Source organism: Phalacrocorax carbo, chromosome 1, assembly GCF_963921805.1.
Source record: "Phalacrocorax carbo chromosome 1, bPhaCar2.1, whole genome shotgun sequence".
NCBI classification, from domain to species: Eukaryota; Metazoa; Chordata; class Aves; order Suliformes; family Phalacrocoracidae; genus Phalacrocorax; species Phalacrocorax carbo.
In genome coordinates this window covers 192,471,338-192,490,902 of record NC_087513.1, presented here as the reverse complement: position 1 = coordinate 192,490,902, position 19,565 = coordinate 192,471,338, and positions in this window count along the sequence as shown.

The window sequence follows — 19,565 nt, the reverse complement described above, 5'->3', positions numbered from 1 at the left end:
AGGATATGAAACGCAGTATGTAGGATCCCATCCTGTGTGACTGTGGTGCTAGCACTGGAGTAGGAGGGCTTGTGGATAGCTGTATCCATCACCAGTCCCATGACCTACTGACCCACTTACATGCACCCAAAGGATGCAATCCACAAGCTGATGCAGTGTTCAGATTACAGCATGGACTACCTTGCTACAGCAGTCTGTCACCCCTGACTCTCCGCTAAGCCCTGTTACTGATCCCCTTTCTCTTTCACCTTTTCTGTCAAAATTGCTGGTATACTGGCTTCCCTGGGGTGCTGGAGAAGCAGCTCTCTGGAAGGAGAAATTCATAAAGGAGAACAAATAATGAAAAGGCATTGAGAAGACAGGGAGAAGAGGGAATTCCTGAAGGTCGCTCTAGGGTCAGAGTGTGAGGATCTTCATTTTCTGACAAGAAGGTGGCTTGTTGTTCCAGTCCAGGATGAATATAACAAGAGAAGCTGATTTTTATCAATGAATATGTTCCTTGAGAAATGCAGTTATCTTGGGACAATTCATGTGAGATTTTAAGCAGGAAGGGAGGTGATGGGGAGGGAAAACTCCCAGGAGGAAGTATTGCTACCTTCTCTCTCACCTCTTCCTTATCGACAAGGATAGGAACTCTGTGAGACAAAAGGAGAACCAGGTTCAATGCAACATTGCATCCTTTTTGGTGACATAATGCTTGACTTCAATCCAAACGCCTGGGTGGCTCACATGGCCAGAGGAGCTTTAGCAACCAGAAGTGAGAGGCTAGGAGTATTGTGCAGGATGAGGACCTGAGGAAGGTAAGATGCTGATAGAGCTATTTACTTTCTGCTGAGAGGGTAACCTAGTTATGACTATTCAGTGCATGTCTGCCCACATCCACGTCAAACAACTTGCTGCTTGCCTGACTGTTCCCATGAGTAAAAGACCATTTAGTTGTTTGTAACTCTGCCCTCTGACTTCTCAGCTTTTTTTTTTTTACCTCCACCCTGGGCCAAAATTTCAAAGGAGAAACATATGGCTTAGCAAAGAAGAGCTGTTAGCAACCAGTGAATTATTCTTGGTGATAACCTGGGAAATGACGTCCCCAAATCAGCCAAGAAACTGCTTTTCTATAAGTTGAACTCCAATTAAACTGGTAAGGGAGAAATAACAAAGCTACTCATCTTCAGATGGAGACCTTGAGAACCACTACATCCTGGGCCCTCATGAGGACGTCCTGGAAGCTGTTAAAGGGCAAGATCCCTTTTTGACAGGGATCATAGGTAGGACTTCTTTGTGCCCATTTCAGTCCATTTAGCCACAGGTTTGCCTGCCTCTTGTGGTCTAGCTATGTGCTACATGGGTTTGGATGTTCCAGACACATCAGTGGATAATTTGCAGCTGCCCTCATGCGTTTCTGCAGGTGTCAGCTCCAACAGAGTGGGGTGTTTTGGAAAAAGATTATCTTGGTTACTGGAAGAGAGAGAGGGGAGAGAGAAAGGTGTTAAGCACCGATTCCAGGACAGCAGGGCATGGGGTTGCCCTCTTCTAGGAGAGGCTCAGTTATCATCCAAGGCCAGGGCGGGCAATCACTCTGACCTGAGCCATGTGTGGCCAGGGCATATAAGGGTAGGTGGAATTTCTAAAGAAAAGTTCAGCCTGGATGGTAGCTGTCGTACTGAGTAAGGATATGCAAAAATCTTACGCAAGTTTTTAACATTTACAAACCAGAGCATGTTTCTCAAAATCTCTCTCTTCCTTCAACTGATGCATGAAGTGAGGAAGATTCAACGTACCACGTTTTCCAAATGTACAATAAATAAAATGCTGGCGACTGCTAGAAAAGGCTGGAAAAAGTTCTCTTAAAATAGTTATCTAACCTGTGCCTTTTCCTTTCAGCTGCTATAATTTCTCTGCCACTCAGCAGCCCAGAGAGCACTGCTCAGCATGTTGTACAAGCGCTTTATGTAACTTGTGGAGAAGAATAAAAAGGTCATCTTTCTAATGCTATGTAATCCTGCACACTATTAAGTACCAAAGGTACTTCTCTTTTGTACCAATTGTACTGAAAAAAACAAGAGTGGAAGTCATGAGCATTTAGAAAGTGTTCTATTGGTCATATACGTGATCAAAGCCAGGAACAGTCCTTTGCTGAGAGAGACATACTATACATTTTCAAGTTGCAGCACTTCTGTAATCTTACCCAAGTGTTATAGCATATATCCTCAGCTGTGTCCAGTGGAGCTATGCAATGGATTTGCCTTCTTTTCTGTATGTCTGCTGTGTGTATTGATTATCTGAGCAAATGATGCTAAAGCAGCTAAGTGATGTTTACCTGAATTGAAAAGATAATTGGCCAGATTCATCCCTGAGGTAACTGTTCCAATCAGTGAAGTTCTGTCAAGGACAAATTTGTCTCAAGAGAAGGAGAATTCCCCACAACGTGCCTGTTAAACCAAAGAAGTTGCCAAAAATAAATTAGAAGAAACATAACAGCTCTCGCAGAAAAAGCACATCTTATCCAAATCCATGCTTCCCTGCTGAGATCCAGAAAGATGTTGGAGGATGAGTTCCTACAGCATGATGTTGCTGCAGGGCTCTTGTGCCCAGTCTTTGCCCAAGTGGTTGGGCTGCAGAGGTTGCTCTGGTCAGGTTGGCCTGGGTCTCCTCCCCAGCAGGTCTCCACCATGGGGTGGGGACAGGCAAGTGCAGGGGGGAGCCAGTGGAAGCCTTTTCCACAGCTATACCTCTAAATAAAGCAGAAGCACACATCTGGACCTGATAGCCCCAGCAGGCTTGTGCCCACCGTGCCTATGGCTAGTACCTGTTAGAGTGGGTGTGAATGGGAGACAGCTAGTTAGCAAGGTCAAAACAGACCCCGTTTTATTTATCAGGATAAACATCCCTGGAGGGAGCTGGATTAAATGTTCACATGCTGGGGAAAACACACTGTGCCAGCAGAAAGGATGAGTCAGTTGTAAAGACAGATGCATCTTGCATTCAGCTTCTGTGCCTGCCAAACTGTCCTGCACCCTATTAGCAGGGAGGCTTAAGCCTGTAGTGTGATTTTCTAGTACTAGTGGATATTTTTAGTCAAGTTTTCTCTCATGTTCACGCTCCTTAATGGCTAGCCATTAATGCAATGCACATTTTCTTCGTGGCATTTTATGCTTTGAGTTTTCTCAATGGATGGATTGTTCTGTAATGCAGGTAACTCTAATGAATAAATAAATGCCACCTCGATATTTCATAAAGTAAAACACTATAGCTGTTCTTGGTAATCACTAAAGTAATTTTACCTTTGCAGCAATTCTGATCTCAATTTCAGTGTGTTTTCAAATCTATCCAATATAAATCTGAACAAACAATTCATTATGAATAATTTATGTGGCAGATTTGACCCACTTTTCTGTTTGAAAATGACTATAATTCCTCTGTAATGGTTGTGTTTTCCCCTCCAGTTTTTGCCCTCCAAACCTAGATTGAGGCCATGTAAGGCTATTCTAAATAAATGGTAATTTAACTCTACATACTGCTTTCTTCCAGGCTGTGGATTCAACTCCTCTATGAGCAAATATGATATCGAAAACACATTGTGATTATTTAAATTTTGTATTATTCCTCTTTGAGGAGAAAGGATAGAGGTAATTGGTTGTTTGCTGAGAGTTTTATGTGGTTGTCACTGGCACATTTATAGAATTTTCATCTTGTAATTGGTCATCTCTGTATTAGTATTGTTGCTAATTAGTTAATAAAGTTAATTTTGCAAAGAATCTCTGAAAAAAATTTGGTAATGGCCATAGAAAGATCAGTGGAAACTGCAAAATACTGTATTTTCTTCCTCTTCCCAGAGCTTTGTCTTTAAGCTTCAGTTCTAAAAAAAATATCTGGCTTCATTCCCGATTGATGAAATACAAAGACATGGCAAGCACATTTATCTGTGGCTGTTAAGAAGGCTTTATATTCTTCCTTTTCCTGACATACTTTAAACAATGAAATTGTATTTGCACAGTGTTTCTCATGAGCTATGTAGTGATAATTTTTCCTCTTTTTTTTTTGATGAATTGTTATAGCACCTAAGTACTGTCCTGAGATGTTGTGGAGCTCACGCAAGTTGTACTCTGTATACAGTTCAGGAAAGGAGTTTCTAATTGGAATGAAGCCATATGCATTCACATTTAGTAATCCCAGTGGTTCTGATACAGAGAGACAGTTTACCTGCCAAACAGCTCTTTTGAAATCTTACGTCTCTTCAATTTGTTCTTTTGTTTGCTTTTCAAAATACAGTGTGGCAGCAGGTATTTCAACCTCAATAAAGCACAGCATTTGGCACTCATCCTCTTTAAAAGAATTCTTATCCCTTTATAAAGATGGATACCCTGGTCATGGAAACCAGAATATAGGCTCTGCAAGAAATGGGAACAAGATACAAATGAGGCAGTAAAAATAAATGACACATTAGATTCACTAGCCAAGCAAGATGCTACAGTCTACAGAAAGGCAAAGATGCTGACTTCACAGGACCCTATGAGCAGAGCTTCTGCAGGCAGCAGCAATTTACAATTACTGGTACATTAATGATAGTATGTGATAAGTGAATTACTGGGACGTTGTTAAATTCTATCCTCATTAAAAGTCAATCTATTGTTGGCACTAAACCCATAGTTTTCAGAGATGCCTACATATTGAACCATAAAAAGAAAGTAATTCTGAGCTATCATCTGGCAAGGAGTGAAACCTTGTTTTAGTAGGTACTGTAGAGGAAATCCTTTTAAGCCATTGAAAAGCCATACATGTGTAAGAAAGTAGGTTAAAAATCTTTGAGTTACAGGTTCATCAAAGCTGTCAAAGTGCAGCTAATTTTTAAAAATGAAGAAGTGCCCTGGCAAGAGGTTTTGGGTTATTTTGTTTTTCAGTTGTAGGAAAGAGATTCCTAGAATCACATCAAGATCTGACTTGCTTTGTCATGGAGTGGGTGGCCTTTTACCTATTATCCCCATGGTGTTCTTGGTTACTTATATAGAAGTTGGTAAACAGGTTTAAGCTTCCATTTGGTTTAGGTGATGTGGTGATGGTTGCTGGGAGGAGTATCTTTCTAAAAGAGATCCTAGGGAAGGGGACTGATGAGGATGCCTCCTTTAGAAGATATTGAGCTAGCAAAAATGTGGGGAAAATGGGGAAATACCTGTGTGTGGGAATTGCTGAACTTCTCTCCTCACATTCAGCTGAAGAGGTAGGCATGTGCTCCTAGATTTTTTGTGGTTTTAAACAATTGTGTGGAAGGTTACTGTAGTTCTTATCAAGGGGTCCAGTCTAGAAAGTCCGATTAGGCAAGTAGACCACTTAGTTTTCTCAGGTTGGAGCTGAACAAGGATTCTAATTTGGGGTGACCCTTGGAAAGCATTATTTGATCAAATGCTGGATCAAAATGCATTCTATCTGACTTCTTGCTTATGCATGCACCTGTCAGCAAAGGTTTGTCTCAGCAGTTTGACTGAAGTGCTAAGTCTCTGTAAAATGTGAAGGGTTCCCAGAAGATGTGAATAGCGACACTAAGGTGCGTACACCCCAGAAAAGGGATTTGTGGCTGGGGAACAGACCAGTGGGACATGCAGAACAACAGGAAAGAAGAATTGCAGAGTCAGCCAAGAGGTTCCATTCACATTATTCTGGCTATGTAACATGGGACACATGACATTTTTGGGTAAACATCCTTTCTGATTCCCAAATTGTTCTGAACTAAGATCAGACCTGACTGAAGGGAAGTTGTTGAAGTGGTAGTGTAGCACTGTTGCCTCAGAAGCCTACCAGCTGCACAAGCATTTCCAAGAACTCATAGGCCCAAGTAAAAGAAGGACAATAGTATTTGTATGACTGTAATCTTGAGGTGATGCATTACGTTCCTTAGGGCATTACACTAAAGAAATGGGTGCTGTGCCCCTGCTGACAGGCTGTAAAAAGAGGGTCTGGTACTGCTCAAGTCTCAGTGTCTTATGATGAAGCTTATTAGACCTAAAGGCTTCTTCCTGTACTGCCATTTGGAAAACATAACTTCAGTGAAGAGCATGCTCATTCAGGGTTTTAGCAAACTCCTCAGGGGGACTTTTTTCCTGGAATAATTTCCATCTTCTTGGATTATTCTTCAATCACGCTTTCTGCAATAGCCTCATGCTTCTCATTGACATGTTGACATAATTGTAGTAAGCTATCATGTAAAGAGGTACTGCACGCAGATTGGAAGCATTGGATGTCTTATGATTCATCAAGAATCTCTTAGGAATGTTAATGAATCCCATTGTTACTCATTCCTTCAACCGCCATAAGAAAAAGATGAAGTGCAAAATATTTTAAAATGCTTGTTGTAAAGTGCTGAAAGTAGAGCCTTAAAATGAGAACAATACTCTTCACAGTGCAAGTTCAAAAGATAAAAGATAGTTTGAAATGCAACTTCAGTTTTCTTAACCAGTGATCCTTATTCTGAACTCATGTTAGAATCAACTGAATTTTTCTCCATTATGTGCAACAGTATTGCTGTAAAAAGACTTATTTTTACTGATATCCCCATATACCTTTTTTGTGGTCATATTGCAGACAAACAAGATTGCCACAAACCTGTAATACAAAAATGTTGGAAGCTGGAAGATGTGTTTCATCCCTAAGGATGTATGTTTTACCCCATGTAATAAGATAGATTAAAATTTGGTTTAGGGTTTTTGAATGGCACATCATTCAAATCAAGAAATATTGTGTTGTTCTGTACTTGAAAGGTGGCCTTACATGTTTATAACCAATAATATGATAACCTGAAACTTAAAGTAATGGTAAATGGAATAGGAAAATAAATTATCCCCAATTCACATATTATACATGTACATACATAAAATTTCTAAATATTTTATTTATACATATATATATAAATGCACACACACAAATGCACAATATGCTTTATGATTAGACTTCAAAGACATATTTCAGGAATCGGTCTGACAACTGGTTAAATAATAGTTTGTATATTGATAAGTATTCATTCATATTTAACCTCCTTTGATGAGTTTTTAAGTACATATGGCCCAAGAAGACTTTTGTCACTCCCATTCCTTTGGCAGGAGCTTTAATTCTGCCCCTCTGGCTTTTAAATAGAAAACTACTTAAAATGATTTCATTTTTTAAAACTTAAAATTTAAAGCACAAGTCTCTGAATGTACATATATATTGTCCCATTGGGGCACAACTGGATTTCATTCCCAATTGTCATCTGCTTGCAAGCTGTTGCATGTTTGGAAGTCGTCATCTGGAGCACACTTACTGCTCACTAGTATGAGCTGATCTGAAGTGTGTGTGTGGTTTCAACCGAGTACTGCCTGCTCACACAGAGATCTCCAAAGGTACCCTTGCGATTCCTCCAGCCCTTACACTGCTCATCCTCTTCCCTCTTCATATATACATTGTACCTTTAACTGTACACTCTTAAAAGCTGTTTCTGATGGAAAGCCATCAATGGCCTCTGCTTTCAGACTTCCCTCAGTCCTGGACCCAAACCCAGTAAGCATCCAGGCTAAAGTCCAGAAAGCCCTAGAGAACGTGTAGTCTATACAGAGTGGCTTTAGCAGCAATAACCGGAACTTCTGGCCCAGGTGCAGGAGGACACCATTAGCTATTAGTTCACATGTAGCATAAAAACCATGGTACGAGTTGTGTGAGGAGAGGACTCAGTAGGTGCTCTGTGTGTCTGTTTTCAAGTGGATTGGATTGAAACCTCAAGCATTATATTTTGCTTTTTATTGCTTTCTTTTTTAAAAGCCTTTTTAATTACAAATAAAAAGCTTCACAGAAATAAAACACATTCTAGTAAACCGTGAAAGCTGTTCAAATTCTGTAAATACTGTCCCTCCTTTCCCTTTTTTTATAGGGGTGGAACAGGGCAACTGTACTCATGGCCCACAGGAGCAGCCTGGCATGGTCACCCTGCTGGGCCAGGGTGGCAGAGGTCGCTAGTCCAGCCAAAAGCTGTGTGGGCTAAGCCAGAGCCAATACAATAGGGAAGGATTCAAGGACTGGTCACTTGCCTTTCAGAGCTATTGCAGCTTGCCTTTATGTGGTAAACCACACGATGCATTGAAAACATTCCCTCAACTCTGTAAGTGTGCCTACTGCCCACAGTGGTGTCAGGCTGGAGAACAATCCAGAGGCTCCTCTCTTTCTGTGCCAAAAAAAAAAGTTTCCAGAAGCTGTGATTCAAAGTGCAGCTATTCTGACAGCACTTGGGATGCTCTCAGTGTCAACACCAATGGTACCTGTCTTGGTGACAGCCACTCTAAAGTACATATGTTCCTTCATTAAATAGTTGGTGCTGAAGCCATTATTCAACTTGTTATGGTAAATACTGTGTGATCTCAGCCAGCAGGAGGTAGGTATGATCACCTACAGTGCAGATGGAAAAAGGTGTTTGGTGTTTCATTCCAGTGATGAGGACAGGGTGCCAACCTACACACTACCAGGTGGCGTGAGCACGTTCTCTAGGTCTGGTCACAGTGCCAGTGAAGTGGTTTCTGGATAGCAATATTCTGCCTAATGACGAGGAGATAAGTTGTTCCTTATGGTTCCTGCCCTCAGTAAGTGTTGTACATGGAGGAGGATGGTAACTCAAGGCTCTGTCAAGGAAACTGTATCATCAAAAACTCTGTAATGATGATCAAGCAGAGAAGCAGAATGTTTTAGATGACTTCACATACTTGTTTGAATGGAGCACAGCAAGCACATATCCAGGTCCTTTCAAAGACAGCTAACACTTCTCTTCAGTAGGCATCAGCAGAAATGTTCCTGAGTTTACACAGTGGTATACACACGTGTGGGGGTTTTCATGAAAGACTCTGCAATTTTAACTCCAGATAATTGTGATGACTTCTTCAGTGTTTCACCAACACCATACTGAGTAATGATAATAATGTTTATACTAGTAGCTTTCAGTGTTCTCTACATATTTTCCACATGTGCTATCTTTTTTGTACTGTGTCTTCAGATAATAGTTTTTTCTATGTTACCTCATCAAATTTCCCTGTCAGTACAGGAAACGAGGAAGTATTTTTGTAAACCACGTGCAATATAAGAAAGCATCTGACTTTTTCTCTAGTGAAAAAAGAAGGTGTAGGAGAGAAGAGGCATGGAGTGGATGTTTTGGTCCCAGAGTGGAAGCTGAAAAGCATATGTAGCACATCATATGCATACACCCAATGGAGTCTGGGAACTCAAAACCCCACACTGAGTAGGACGCTGTCTAGAGCTAGCTCACAGGTAACACTAAGAAAGGCTGAGCTGAAACTCTTGTCCATCTCCAGATGCCAGAAACTGAAGTGAGGGTTGCAGGGAAGTGCCTTTATTCACTCTGGCTGCAAAACATATTCCTGAACATACTCTTCTGAAGAACCAAAACATTCAAGTGGATAACAGATGTGCAACCCTATGCCTTTTATACAGCAATTTAGATGCTAGTACCCACCCATGGAGCGGGAGACCTGGGCCCAAGTTGTTCTTTGCCTTGAGGGAACTCTGTTACATCCCATCTTACAACAGAGGGTCTTCACCCTGCCCAAGACTGCAGAGGGCAGGATGAACGAATCTTGTATTCCTCCTTGTTATTTCCCTTGTTTCAGAAGGCAGTGCAGAAAGGGATGCTATCCCAGGGTTTGGATTATTTCCTGGGATGGTGAGTTTGAACATTCCCAGGCTGCAGGGGACCTGGGCCATTCCCTTGCTGAACAGAGTCTCTATTTAATTCATTTTCTGGACAAGAAATGAACAACGCTGCCTTGTCTTGTATGACAAAGCAGTCATACGGCTTATATGACTCAGCAGTCATATTTTAAGATAAAGCATGGTTTTCACGATTATTTTAGACTGTAGAACCAATTCTCAACCAAGTGACTAAGTTAAAAATTGAAGTATGTTCTTTAAAGACAAGAGATTTCAGGCACTCTTTCTGCATTTCCTTCTGGTTGGACTAGATGTCCTAGATGTCACACAGCATGCTGACTTCTGTGACTCCTTTTTAAAGCTGATTAGCTATCCTAGACATCATACAGGAACCTGGATTTTTAACTCACATTTGTGATCAACATTTTCACCCCTGGATGCCTCTGTAGTTATAGTGAGGAGTGAAAACAGGATTGAGAAGGTGGCACATCTTCTGGTGCGTGGGTCATCACTGATGACAAATGTGACCTCATATTATCCGTTGCTTACCATATTTCCTGTGAAGGAAACCTAAAGTGAGATTTGCTGAGAGATATTTCAGTATCTCTTGTATTTATTTACACTGGAACAGTAAGAAAAAACAATAAAATAAACTTTCTCACTTTGTCCCTCGGCATCACTGCTCTGATGTTGTCTTTATACAACAGCTTTCATGTGGATTCCAGTGAGACTGACCATAGTCAGGAGAACAAAGAAATGTTCTTTTTACAAATGATAAACATCTGCTTAATGCTGTCAACAGGTCCACCATGTGAAAGCTTCACTTTTTACCAGCTGATGCCTCCACAGCCTGTGCCTCTTTTCCAGAAATGTTACAGTTCTGGGGATCAAACGGCAAATATTTTGTGGTAGCCATAGGCTCCCTGACAAGTTACTTAGATCAGAGCAAAGGTTCAGTGGTCCTAGTTTAAGACAGTGAAGTAGCTGGTATTTTGGATAAACTAAAGCAAAGCTGCCAGTAAGATCAGGCATCACAGCCTGGCTCCTCATTGTCCAGGAAAGCAGAATGCTCCCTTGTTGACCAGGAAAGCAAGCTTTGACAGGCTCTGGAATAGGTTTAGGAAAGAGCTGCCAACTCTAGAGGAGATTTAAAATGACCATAGCCAAATTAGTAATTAGAGAAACAAGGTCCTTGGGATTCACGGTGACACCCTCTGACCTCCACATATCTTAAGTCACTGAGATAAATGAGTCTATTGAGCATCTGCAGTAACTCCGTTTCAGTGGGTACAAACACTTTATGATTAAATCCAGCAGCACAGAGTGCCAGGAGATGGCTCATATGGAGCTTAACACAATCAGAAAATTGTATCTATTAAACACACTCTCTGGCCAGCTCAGCCATTTACAGTTAAACTATAAAAGCATTGGCCTGAAATGCTGAATCTAAACAAAATGCAGAAGATGAAACACATTACTTTATGTGATTATTATAGTCCTAAATATAAGACCTTGCAGCCAAACCTCAAAGTTTTTTCTCCCTTAGTGATTTGCTGCTAAAGGAAAGGAAGGGTTCCAGAACACTGACTGAAGGTAATGCTTTAAGTACACTGACCACACCAGCTACTGAAAATAATGATGATCTACAGCTTACACGATAGCAACATACTTCCTCCATTTCTTGTTTTAATTCAAACTGATAGAGGCATAGAACTGGCTGAGTTTTGCATAAATCACCAATGGAAATACTCTTTCAAGGGTAATCACAACATTAATATCCTGGGCAGGGCAAGAAATAATTAAAATGTAGTAGAATCCAGATAGAGGTTTCCAATATTAATGCGAAGCACCTTTAGTCAATAAAAATGAACAGTGGCTTTAGTTCATAGAAATTAATATTTAAAAACAATACTGTAATGCATTTTCTTTCAACTACTTTTTTTTTTTCCCTTGCAATCTTTATTCTTCTTGGTAATAATGGCATTTTTTTTTCTCCAACTAATACCTTTCATTTTTCTTTTGTAAGAGCTGAAATAATGATACATCTCCCACATCTTTCTCCCATCACTGGGCAGCAACATATAGCTCCATCTCAAAAGTATTGGGTGGCAGATTGCTCTTTCCACAAAAAGAATCTGCCTTCAAACCCTTTTATTATGGGCCCAGGTCAGTTGTCCCTGGTCATGCTGAAGAGTTTATATAAGAAAACTGAGGCTTCCGGCAGGAGGTGGCAATCTTTGGTACATGTCTGCAGCTGTCGAACAGAGAAGCACTTCAGAGAACTGCTTTCACATCCTCCAAGATTTTTTTCTAATTAGCTTTGATATATAGCCACCTCTGAGCCTGACCCTATTAATGCACAAGTCACTGTGAAATTTCTTTGCTGTTTACAGACATCCAAAATAAATTCGCAAACACAAAAGCAGACTAGGGAGAGCTTGCCAAATTCCTTATGGATCGAGGTATTTGTATTCAATAACAGGATTAGTGATTTTAGGTTACTAAGGAAGAGTAGTTAACTAACCATATATTTGATCTGTCATAGTTTAAAAAAAAAAAGATGACGTTACAGATTCTTGGCCACTTGAAATTTGCTGAGGCTACAAAATGGCTATTTTGCAAATAATTGAATTGAATGCAGAGAGACAATGAAGCTAACTCAACAGCTTTACTATTTTAAAATAAGTAATAGGCTGCCCATGAATAAGCCAATGGCACAGCCAAATGCCAGTGTTGGAGAGTTACAGTCAAAGCCAGGCTTTGACATCTGGCCCCTGTGATTGCCAAGTTTATTCAGTGAGGGATTGCGTCAAAAAAGAGAGAAAGCGAGCTGAGTAGGGATGCAAAACGACCACCTTTCCCTCCCATCTCTCCTCCTCCACCCCCATATGTCACACTGCTAGTGAAAAGAATGATATCCTGCCAAATTAACAGTTCAATCCCATGCCTGCGACAACATTTTTGGAAAGCGAAAGCTGTTCTAAAACCTAAGCTTGTGTCAAAGTCTAATCTGTGACCTATGAGATTGGACGTGTTTGGAGTGGAGCTTGGCAAACTGGCCTTTTCAAGCCCTACAGAATCAGGTCATGCAAATGCAGTGTGATCATGATACTTCAAAAATGACGTTTTCCACCACTTTGTTATCACATGACAATGCATTGTGTCAGCCAACTGCTAGTAAAGCACAGTATGCCTAATGATGCTGGCCATCATTAATGGCTTACTGAGAACTGCTACATTTCATCTTGTGGTTCTCTGGCAACTGAAGTTAACTATTTTTTACTTTTTAAAGAGTATTCTTAATCCATTCTTAAGGGCTTATGCGCTATAGCAAATAACTACCATTTAGAGCCTGTCTGCATTTTGATGCTGAGAGAAAACGATCTGAATTAAACATAGTGATTTCGAAATTGATTATTGAAGTTGTATTAATCTCCCATGCCAGTGAAAACTATTATGCAAAATGAAACTTACTTTCAGTCACTGTAATTTACTTCCCTTTGGACTTTAGAAGTGATGTAAATGAAATTGAATTTAGCCCTGTTTCTTTCCAAGTAACAGTGTCCATGTAAGAGGTTTAGTCTGGTTTTACAGATATTTAGATTAACTTTACTCAGAAAGATGATAGAAATTATAAAGGAGACAGTAAATAGAGACTAGAGAAAAGCCCTTTAGAGTATGTAAATTCTTTCTTGTTTCCCAACCCTTATTTTAGCCTTTCAACAGAAACTGCAGATTCAGTGGCTGTTTTCTGTAATTAAACTGTCATGGGAATATTGAAATAACTTGAGTGTAGGCCTTAATCATGTTAAAATGTGCACATATGCATTTCTACCTTTAAAATCAGTGGCTTACTTAAACTGTGACAGCCAGCCACCTGTGCTAATGTTCATAAGATATGGGCCTTGAAGTACAAAGCAGGAAATGGCAGAAGGAGAGGCCTAATAACTCTGTTGTTTATCCATTTTTGGGCTCATAAGAGTGTAAAGAGTAACTTTTTCTTTTTTCCCTTCACCCAGGGTTGTATGCCACAATTCCCCTACTGCAGACTTCATTAGACTAGCTGTGGGCATCTACAGGGTGGACATCTATATCTGAGTTTACCATCTAGAGCTTCTTTATGGTGAATGGAAAGAAACAAGAGCTTCTAAGATGCTCTTCTTCTCATCCTCGAGTAGCTACAAGTCATGCTCTAAAAGTATCTGTTTCCCTCCTTACCAAAGGAGCTCTCAGCTAGGTCAGGTGCTTAGATACCTACAGTTAGGAGAGATCAGTTTGTCTTCCCAGAGACTCAGAAGGATATTATAGTGCAGTTCCTGTTCTCTGGTAACGAAAATGCTTTCTCAGTCCAAGATGGACGTGTGGGTTTCTGAGAAAAGTAATACAAAAAAGGTGCTGTTGTTTTCAGTTAAAAATTTATAGGTATGTAAATGGGCAATGTAATATTTAACGAAATCTGGGTAATTTTAAGATGTGGAGAGAGAAAGCAGGCTTTATTTGTGCCTCTTCTGTCTGTTTGCTCTCTCAGTACAAAATACCTCAGGAATTTTAATATTCTGGTGAAGACCACTTTACTTTCACAGACCCAAGGTAAATGGCTTTTCTCCAACTGCTTGATTAATAAACTGTACTGAGCAGATTTCTTCATTCAGTAGATCATTATAATTCACCACTTGGTTCTAAGCTTTATTTTTAACTTTATTCTTTCATCAAAAACTAATTTAAAATAATTTTACTTTGCATATAAAGTTAATAGAAAGAACAATATCAGGTATTTTAAAACTGGTTTATTCCAGCTACCTGCTTAAATGCATTTCACTCACCTTTTTTAACAGTGTGTCTATGTGAGGTATACAGACTAGGCTGTCTCCCACTGGCCATATCAGAGGGTTGTTTAAGGATATCTTCATATTAATATCTCTCTCACAATTTTTGCAAAGGGCTTTGCAGAAGACAGCTGTAATGTTCCTTGTTTGTGGAGGACTATGCAAACTGCCATATATAAGTAGCCTCTGCTGCCTGATTATCATGGATGCTCCAGAAATTATGCATGAGCTCCTGTAGAATGAGCGGTGATTCCACCATGCTTCAAAAAGCCCTTGGTTTTAAGGGAAGAAAAAGGATAGTGCCATGGTCTGAATCATCTCCCTTTTTTTCTCCCTTTTGAAAGGACTGGATCAAAATGCAAAGTGCACTTTTTCCCTCATAAAACAGGTAGGAATTTGATTAACTCCAAGCAGTGCCTGGAACTGGAGTCAAGTGTGTGCTGCCAGTTCAGGCCTTGACCCTTCCAAATATGAAACCCAGTTCTCCAAGCTGGTCAATCAGTAACACACTACTGCAGAAACCCTAAGTTAAGCCATTCCAGGTGATATCTCTGCCACACTTGAGTATAGCTCTGACATCAATGGGATGACAAATTTGTGTAACTGCCTACATGTTCGCCATCTGCATTGTACAAAGATGCAAGATTTCAAATAAACTACTGTATGCATTCAGTGCCACTGGGCTTTCAGCCCTGGAGCAATTTATTAACCTTGTCATCAAGTTGCCCTGTGGTGCATCATTAAGTGGAACCGTTCAGAAGCCATGCGGGGATTCCCTCTCTGAAAATATAGTACTACAGCATTTTGAAAAGCATCCTAGTCTCTCTAATAGAGAAAGGGCCAGATACAGTTCTCCAAGGAGCGTCACTGCCAGGCAGTCTGGCAGTCTAGCCTGACCTCCTGAGTGTAGTTCAACTGTTGCAGTGAGAGCCCGAAGAGTAACTGGACTCATGGCCAAAATTAGAGCCATCTGGAGAAAATAAAAGTGTGGTGAAGGTAGGGCAGCAAGCAAAGGATCACCTCTATAGCTCTACACACAGCTCCAGATATAAAGAATTTTATTGCATTACCAATGACACACTTTTATTCTGTCCAAGGAATCAGCCAGCCAGATTTCATGCAGTAACTAGAGAGTTGTCCCCATATCCAGATGTGCTTATATGTCACTAGATTGGAAACACCTGGAAGCTGTGTGAGCTGCATCCATATATTCCAGAAGCTGATGGCTGATGATCACAGCCTAGGATCAATTTTTTCTGGCCTTCCTGCTGGGGATTTGACTCATCAGTATTTAGCCTGGGTCTGGAACAGCACATCATCATGTAAAACAAGATCAAGGCACAGTTAAGAAGTTCCTGAATGCTGATTGCAAAAGCCTCATGCTGCTGCTCTTTGCCCAGTTTCACTTTCAAGGATACTGGGAACAAACGGTATTTAAGAACTTTAGATACAGGCTACATGTAATTTGGTACAAGAGAACACTTCTGCTTTTCCTCCCCATGGTGCCTATCTTGCTGAAGCAGCTTAAAGACTTGAGTTTTAGTGACAAAATATTCTCAAGTGCCCAAAGTCATGTTTGAGTGCAAGGCTGGAAATGTTACCCCTTAGTCTGAACTGAGCATCCAGCTGTTTATTTCTCCCAGAAAACTTGACAATTCACTTTCAAACATATGGCTGAAGAAGGAGGTCCTCCTCTGTACAGTGACGGCTGGCGCAGTCTCTCGGGACCAGGGCCACCAGCACTCCCATTCAGCAAGTTTGGCTATACTTTAACTCCAGCAGATCACTGTGTGGCTCTGCAGTATGTCATGCTGGGACTTGTAGGGACAAAAATGCAAGCTTCATGAGCCAGAAGGGCAGGAACAGGGATCAGTCTTCCTCTGTAATGATGGTGCCTTCTGGAGGGCAGGACAGATATGGTATCAGTTATCTGGCTGTTTATTCATTTGGGTAAAACCCTGGAAAGGATCCTGGATATTAAGATCAGAGCCTGAGACTTCTGTTTTGCATGTAAGTGCCCTGACTACCACACTTTCTGAAATGCGTGTGCTCTCTGATTTTGCCCAGAGTCTGAAGAGCTTTGCTATGTAGTGTGATCAAATCAAGAAGCAGCATGGACACTGTCCACATCCAGATTATGCTTCTTGCTTGTAGACTTAGAAGAAGCTACTAGAAGGTGTTGTTTGCAACCACAGAAGCTGAAGAAGGAAGTGGCCTTTGTTTCCTACCTTCTACATCATCACCTTGCCACCTTCAACTCTGCTTACTGAAAAAAAGGGACTGTCTCCATCCTTGCAAAGACTGATGTAGCTTTCTGTCCAGTGAGCAGGACACTATGCTGTGGATCCAGACTGTATGCATGCAAATATATACATGTATGTGTATGCATGTATGTACATGAAAAGATATGTGAAGGTATATTCCTTTGGTCTTGCCTTGGTTAAACTTTGTTGAGGGACAGGCTTTAAGACCTTCCATTGTGCTTAGGGTTTCCTAATGACAAGACTTAGATGACTACTGCTGAAGGTATCATGCCTCTTTTATAAGTACGCTTCTGAAGCCAAATCTCAGCTCTGGGTTTCACCCCAAGAGTCAGAACCCCCGGCAGAGGCCTTGCAGAGCTTTATTTTCAAGTACCCACACCTTTTATTGGATCCAGACCTCAGATATCAAAACAGACTTATTATCTGCTTCTCTGGTAACCTAATGCTACAAAGAACGTGGAGTTAATTCATGTGTACTGTGACAGAGGGAATTGGTTATGTACCAAAAGGAGCTGAAGAGCTCAAAAGGTTAAAGGAAAGATGTGTTTCAAGTTTTGTGCAGTGTTATTGTGTGCACCTGCATTGGAGAGGGGAAAGGGGATTAAAGGTTTCTCACAGTTGGGCCACATTCTTTCCATGATTATTTAAGCATTACTCGAAGCAGATTCTAGCTCACACATATATCCGATTAGTGCAGCTAAGACTGGCATGGAGCAGGCGTTCAGTGTGTGAGGTCAGATTTGTTTTGCAGGAATCAAATGTGCTTATGAAAAGAGTTCTGGTCCACCAGGGGAAGGTTTAGGTACTTTGATTCCTTCCTGGATTTTTTTTCTTGGTTCAGAATGGTGTAGACTTTGCAGAGTTTATGAAATGTCTAAATGAAAAATTCTTGCTAAAGTAGCTATATTAGTGCAGAGTTTATTCTGGTAAAGGATGCCAATAAAAAGGCTGGTGTTTGGAGTAATGCTGCCTATAAAATAGCTCCTTTTTTTGGGTATGAGCTGCATGTTTGTTAGGTAGCTTTGACAATCTAATTTCAGTAGTACAGACTAAGCCACAGAAAGTCAACCGCCCAGCCATTCAGTTTTTGTTTGCCAGCAAGTCCTTGAAAACAATGCCTACTAGTGAATCTAGATCAGTTCTTTAGTGCAGACTGAAGACATGTTTTGAAAAAAATCTCCTACTTGTCCCTGTGTACCTTGCTCTGGGCCATGGAGCAGTCTCTGAGCATGCCAGCTGGACTGTTCTTGGTTGAACTAAACAAAATGATGGCTTCAGGAGAGCCTTTAGTATGTTCCAGCCAGTTGTGGGCATTCAGTCCATGGGCTGAGACTAGAGCTACCTGAAGTACTCATCCCTGAAATAGGGATAGTGTGACCTGCAGATCCTTATCACCAGCTGTTCCACTCTACCATTTCACTCTTATTGCATGTGTCTTCTTACTAATGCAGATATGAACCAGTTTCTCGAACCAAGACTTTGGAACTGAAGGGAAAAACAAGGCATATTAAAGCATTTCTATTTCTCATCCCCACTTGGCTTCAGCATTGGCTTTTGTCACTGAGCAGCACATGCATTTTTGGCACTTAAGATCAAGGTTTGCAGACTGATTAGACTGGCATTAGGTTTTTCATACTTAATTTATTATTTCATAACAGATTTTCATTTCCTTTGCAGTTTCCTTTGCATGAGTAAGCAGAACAGCATGACTCCTTGTCTCCCTTCAGGACTCACAGCATGAGCTAGAGAAAGGTTGATGCAACTGAAACAACAATATTTTGACTTTACTGAAGAGTCCTCTCTGTGTGGGAACAGAGATCTATGATGTATGTGGTTTGCAATTTCTGTGTTGGTCTTCTCTTGTGGGTAGCACATGCTGTCCCTGAAAAATAAATGCAGAGTAAATGCTGTAGAAGTCCCCAGAGGAGACTACAGAGCAGAATGCTCTAACCTGCTAGCTTTTCTGCCATGGCAAGACATTTTATTTTGGTTATGTTCAGGAATATTTGCCTATTCTCTGAAATAGTGTATTGTATCCTGATGAGCAAAATAGTTTTGGTTTAAAACAGAACACAATGGCTGGTCATGTCATGGTTGCTGCTTCTTTCTTTCTTTTTTTTTTTTTTTTTTTTAAATAAACTGCCTGGAGAAATTACTTAGGCTACACAAGCAAGGCACCTTAATGGGTAGGTACTCCCATGGTCATCTTGGAAGCAGCAGTACTAAAGGTAAGACTTCATGCTTCAGCTGTCAGAGGCTGACCGATCGGGCTGGCTGAGCTCCTGTCAGGACCAGTGGGGAGAGACATCTTCAGAGGGCTGTATGCTCCAGCCATCTATCTTAGCATGTGATGTACTATGCTCAGGAGATGTCTTTCTTGCTCTCTCAGAGATGATTTTAGACTGGACATTTAACGTTTGAAGTGCTGAGATCAATTCCACCCTAAATTTCCATTCCCTGTTCTGCCTTCTCCTCCCCAGTGTGCCAAAGCAAGATTTATATCCGTTTGTCTGCAAGACAGACTCCCATTTATAAAACTGAGATAAAATACCTTCTCTACCTCACAGAAACTTTTTTGCAGTTAGCTTCAATAAATATTGTTGGTGATCAGGTTCTTTGGTATTGGAGACAGAAGATCTTAAAAGATCCTAAAAACTGTCATTATGAGTTACATAATTGGAAGTATTTTCATATCTCATATGACACTACACTGAAAACAGGATTTTGATAATTCAATGAGAATAATATCTCAAGTATGTTCTTGTAAATGTCTTAAAAAATCTGGCAAACATAAATTACACCT